Raw genomic sequence first — 6000 nt, forward strand, 5'->3', positions numbered from 1 at the left:
TCTTTTGTTGTGCAGAGGCTTTTTGGTTTAATTAGGTTCCATCTATTTATTTTTGTTTTTGTTGCATTTGTTTTTGGGTTCTTGGTCATTAAGTCTTTGCCTAAGCCAATGTCTAGAAGAGATTTTCTGATGTTATCTTCTAGAGTTTTTAGGGTTTCAGGTCTTAGGTTTAAGTCTTTGATCCATCTTTAGTTGATTTTTGTATAAGGTGAAAAATGAGGATTCAGTTTCATTTTTCTACATGTGGCTTGCCAATTATCCCAGAACCATTTGTTGAATAGGGTATCATTTTCCCACTTTGTTTTTGTTTGCTTTGCCTGAGATAAGTTGGCTGTTAGTATTTAGCTTTATTTCTGGGTTCTCTATTCTCTTCCATTGGTCTACATGCCCATTTTTATGCCACCACTATGCTGTTTTGGTAACTAGAGCCTTGTATAGTTTAAAGTCAGACAATGTGATGTCTCCAGATTGGTTCTTTTTGTTTAGTTTTGCTTTGGCTTTGTGGGCATTTTTTTTTTAATTTTTGGCTCCATGTGAATTTTAGGAATTGTTTTTACTAGTTATGTGAAGAATAATGATGGTATTTTGATGGAACTTGCATTGAATTTTTATATTACTTTTGACAGTATAGTCATTTTCACAATATTGATTCTACCCATCTATGAGCATGGGATGTGTTTCCATTTGTTTCTGTCACCTATGATTTCTTTCTGCAGTGTTTTATAGTTTTTCTTGTAGAAATCTTCCACCTTCTTGGTTGGGTATACTCCTAAGTACTTTTTTTTCCTTCAGCTGTTATGAAAGGTATTGAGTTCTTGACTTGATTCTCAGCTTGGTTGTTGTTGGTGTATAGCAGTGCTACTGATATGTGGACATTGATTTTGTATCCTGAAACTTTACTGAATTCATTTATCAAATCTAGGAGGTTTTTAGATAAATGTTTAGGGTTTTCTAGGTATATGATCATATCATCAGTGAACAGTGATAGTTTGACTTACCCTTTACTGATTAGGATGCCTTTTATTTATTTCTCTTGTCTGATCACTCTGCCTATGATTTCCAGTACTATGTTGAATAGAAGTGGTGAAAGTGGTCATCCTTGTCTTGCTCAGTTCTCAGGGGGAGTGCTTTCAACTTATCCCCATTTAGTATGTTGGCTGTGGGCTTGTCATAGATAGCTTTTATTACCTTGAGGTATGTATGTCCCTTATATGCCAATTTTGCTGAGGGGTTTTTATCATAAAGGGATGCTGGATTTTGTCAAATTTTTTTTTGCATCTGTTAAGGTAACTGTGAGATTTTTGTTTTTAATTCTGTTTATGTGATGTATCACATTTATTGACTTGCATAGGTTAAACCATCCCTGCATCCTTGATGTGAAACCCACTTGATCATGCTGTATTATCTTTTTGATATGCTGTTGGATTTGGTTAGCTAGTATTTTGTTGAAGATTTTTGCATCTATGTTCATCAGGGGTATTGGTTTGGAGTTTTCTTTTCTGTTATGTTCTTTCCTGGTTTGGGTATTAGGGTGATGCTGGCTTCATAGAATGATTTAGGGAGAATTCCCTCTTTCTCTATCTTTTGGAATAGTTTCAGCAGGATTGGTACCAGTTCTTCTTTGAATATCTGATAGAATTCAGCTATTAATCCATGTGGTCCTGAGCTTTTTTTTGTTGGCAGTTTGTCTTATTACTGTTCAATCTTGCTACTTGTTATTGTTCAGAGTTTCTATTTCTTCTTGATTTAATCTAGGAGGGTTGTATATTTTCTGGAATTTATTGATGTCCTCTAGATTTCCTAGTATGTGTGCATGAAGGTATTAATAATAGCCTTGTGTATTAGTCTGTTATTGTGTGCTAATAAAGACATATCCAAGACTGGGTAATTTATAAAGGAAAGAGGATTAATTGACTTACAGTTCAGCATGGTTGGGAAGGCCTCAGGTAACGTACAATCTTCGTGGAAGGGGAAGCAACCATGTCCTCCTCCACACGGCGGCAGCAAAAAGGAGTGCAGAGTGAAGGTTGGGGGAAGCCTCTTATAAAGCCACCAGATCTCATGAAAACTCACTCACTATCACAAGAACAGTGTGGAGGTAACTTCCTCCATGATCCAGTTACCTCCCACCGGGTCCCTCCCACAACACCTGTCGATTCTGGGAAATACAATTCAAGATGAGAGTTGGGTGGGGACACAGCCAAATCATACCACCTTGAATGATCTTTTGTATTTCTGTGGTAACAGTTGTAATTGTAATATCTCCCATTTCATTTCTAACCAAGCTTATATGGATCTTCTCTTCTTTTCTTGGTTAATCTCACTAATGGTCCATGCATTTTGTCATGATTTGCGAGTTGGTTGGTCTCCAAAACTTAACCAGCTTTTTGTTTCATTTGTTGTTTGTATTTTTTTGTTTGTCCCAATTTCATTTAGTTCTGCTCTGATCCTTGTTATTTCTTTTATTCTGCTGGGTTTGGGTTTGGTTTGTTATGGGTTTTCTAGTTCCTTAGCGTGTGACCTTAGATTGCCTATTTGTGTTCTTTCAGATTTTTTGATGTAGGCATTTAATGCTCTGAACTTTCCTCTTAGCACCACGTTTGCCATATCCCAGAGGTTTCAGTAAGTTGTGTCACTATTATTCAGTTCAAGAGATTTTTAAATTTCCATCTTGATTTAATTGTTGACCCAAAGATCATTCAAGAGCAGATTATTTAATTTCCATATATTTGTATAGTTTTGAGTGTTCCTTTTGGAGTTAATTTCCAGTTTCATTCCACTATGGTCTGAGGGGATATTTGTTTATAGGTGCCTTCACACTGGATTCCTGTGGAGAAGGCCCCAGCTGTGTCTGCCGTGGAGTGCCAGAGGAGAATAAGGACCCCTTCTCCAAGGCCCTTCACAATCACAGAGGCTGCCTGCCTGTTGGAGTATAGGTGCAGACTTTCCCTACTGCTTCCAGCACTACAATTGTGTCTCTGCTGTTAGAAACTACCCACCAGTGGAAAGATGTGGAACCCAAGGCCTGCTGTTCAGATTCTCTTGTCCCACAGGGTGATCCCTTGAGGTGGTGCTCTCACCCTTCCCCTATGGATGGGGCTTCCTGAGAGCCAGACTGCAGTGATTGTTATTGCTTTTCTGGGTATAACCATCCAGTGGGGCTACCAGGCTCCAGGCTGGTGTTGGGGATTGTCTGCAAAGAGTCCTGTGATGTGATCTATTCCATCTTCAGGTCTTTCAACCATAAATACCAGCACCTGCTCTGGTGGTGGTGGGAGGGGAGTGAAGTAGATTCTGTGAGAATCCTTGATGGTAGATATGTTTATGGTGCTGGCTTTCTTAACTGCTGTTTATGCTAGCAGTGAAGTTGTCACATGGACAGACTCAGGACCTCTGGTTAGCAAGGATGTTGCAGGCAGTGGTATTAGCTGCTGTTTTCTCCTTCCTGGGGGCATGGCTATTCTGTCATGAGTTGCTGTAATGGCCTGGGTTGGTGGGCCTACAGCCAGAAGGTGGCACTTGCAAGAGAGCACCAGCTGTGGTATTAGCAGTGGGATATAAGCTTGCCCTAAATTGGCCAAGAAAGGTATTCTGGTTTCTCAGGTGATGGGCAGAGCCATAAAGCTCTCAAGAGTGTATGACTCTTGTGTCAGCTACCAGGGCAGGTAGAGAAATACCATCAGGTTGGGGCAGGATTAGACAGGTCTAAGCTCAGACTCCCCTTGGGCTGGACTTGCCGTGGCCACTATGGAGGATGCGGGAATAGTTCTCATGCCAATGGGGTTATGTTCCAGAGAGGATTATGTCTGCCTCTGCTGTGCCATGTAGTTCACCAGAGAAGTGAGGGATAGCTGGTAGCAAGAGATCTCACCCAGCTCCCACTCAGTTGGTAAGGCCGGTCTCACTCCCACAGTGCCCCACTCATAACACAGAGTTGAGATCCAGGTAGCCTGCACGGCTGGCGGGCAGAACTCAGGCCTTGTCCCAGGTTATGGGCTTCCCTGCTGAGCAAGCAAGCTCTGCTTTCAGGCCTCACCTCTCCCCCATCTGCCCACAGTGTTGGCTGTGGCTCCAGTCCCTACCTGAAGCAGTTCTTGTTTCCTCCCCCACTCCCCCCTACCCACTAGTGCCCAATCAAAATTATTGTAAAATTTAGTTTGAAGTTTCTTATACCCTCTGACCCCTCCCTAATTCCACTGCCTTCCTTCCCCAAGGGCCCCTGCGAGGTACAGTCAGGATGGCTTCCCTGGGCTCCAGCTGGAGAACGGGAGTGCCTATAAGCACTGCTGCTTACTTTTATATTTCATCCATTTCAGCTCCAGGTAAGGTTAAAACATTCTGCTGTGATCTGGATTTTCAGATTTCCCAGTGGGGATGTGTGTTCGGAGGCATCTTCTCCCCACGCTCACATTTTGGGAGCTCTCAGTTTTTCACTTGTCTCATGGAATTTGCAGTGGCATGCAGCTTCTTTCAAAGGATCTGTGAATTCTTCTGGTTTTCCCAGTATGTTCCTGTGCTGGTTCTTGGAGCAAAGGTTTGCAGTGTGACTCCCCACACACTGATCTGTCCATTCAAGTGGGAGCTAGCTGCACATAAGCCCTGTCTCCTATCCACTGTCTGTTCCCAAGATCTGCATTCGTTGTTTCCAAAGTGATTTGTGGACTAAAAAGATTGCAGTGAAGTTTGTGCTTCATTTAATCTTTCACAGCCAACATACCATGGTTACTAAAATTTGAACTGTGTTGTTAAGGCACTGGTATTATTTAATTAAACATGATCATTGAAATCCATGTATCTCAGCACTATGAAAAATGAGGACTGTGGGTACATTGGTTGTCCAGTTTGCCTTGGAGGACAGATGACCTAAGGTATAGATTGGTAGTGATCCTTAGGCACAATTTGGACATGCAGAGACTCAGAAGGATGGATTTTTGCATATTAGAGATTTGGGGAAGGTTTATGTGGATAGCCCCTTCAAAATAGGCCCAGGGTGAAAGAATAATATGTGTGAATGTTCACTGAAGCTCCCCTCTGCAGAACAGTCTCTCAGTAACAGGAACAGGATGATTCATCCCATGTACATTAAGTCATTCTTATTCCCAGTCTCCCTAATGATTGATCAGTAGATTCATGAACAATGTGGTCACAAAAGCAGAAATGTATTTTATGCAACATAAGTTGCTCTCACCAAGGCTGGTCAGATTGTTCCTTCTTCTGGGTAGTCAATATTCTGTAGAAACCAGCATCAAATCCCTGGAGGTCCAGCTAGCTATCTGGTAGAATGCTGATTATATTGCAACCCTACCTTCATGAAAGAAACCATGATTTGTCTTTATGAAATAGATACTTAGGCATTTGGGTTTGCCTCACCTCACCACCCAAGACTTCTGATGAATATAACATGCATAACTTCTCCTGTTAGAGTTTTCTGCATGACATACCTTAAGCAAGAAACCCATCTTTCAGCAAAAGAAGTGGGCCAGTGGGCTGATCCTCGTGGAGCTCACTATTCTAACCATGTAGCTCACTACCCACATAAAACAAGATTTTTCAATGAAATAATTATGGTGCCAGCTAGTGGTTAAGACCTTACAAGGTTGGGACGCAGCATAAACTCTGACGAGGGACTGATATGAGATGCTACTTCTCCCACAGTTATAACACATGGGTCTGGAAATCAAGGGGTTGATATAGATGTGACATCTTCCATTATTATACCTTATTAACCACTTGCAAAAATGCATTCCTGTTTCCAAAATTCTGTGTTTTTCTGGTTGGAGAATTTAGCACCCAAAGAATTGCTTTCACAAGGGGACATAGCAACCATTGCATTGAATTGGGAGCTGAGACTGATCCCTTGCCATTTGGAGCTTCTTATGCTACTTGACAAATAGAAAGAAAAGGATATCCCACTGCTGCCTGGGTGACTGATCCAGATCAAGTATCTCCAATTGTTTTTTTATAAAAGGACAGATAGTGGAATGTTTTGTGGCTCTGTAG

This window comes from Gorilla gorilla, chromosome 7 (assembly GCF_029281585.2).
Source record: "Gorilla gorilla gorilla isolate KB3781 chromosome 7, NHGRI_mGorGor1-v2.1_pri, whole genome shotgun sequence".
Lineage (NCBI taxonomy): Eukaryota > Metazoa > Chordata > Mammalia > Primates > Hominidae > Gorilla > Gorilla gorilla.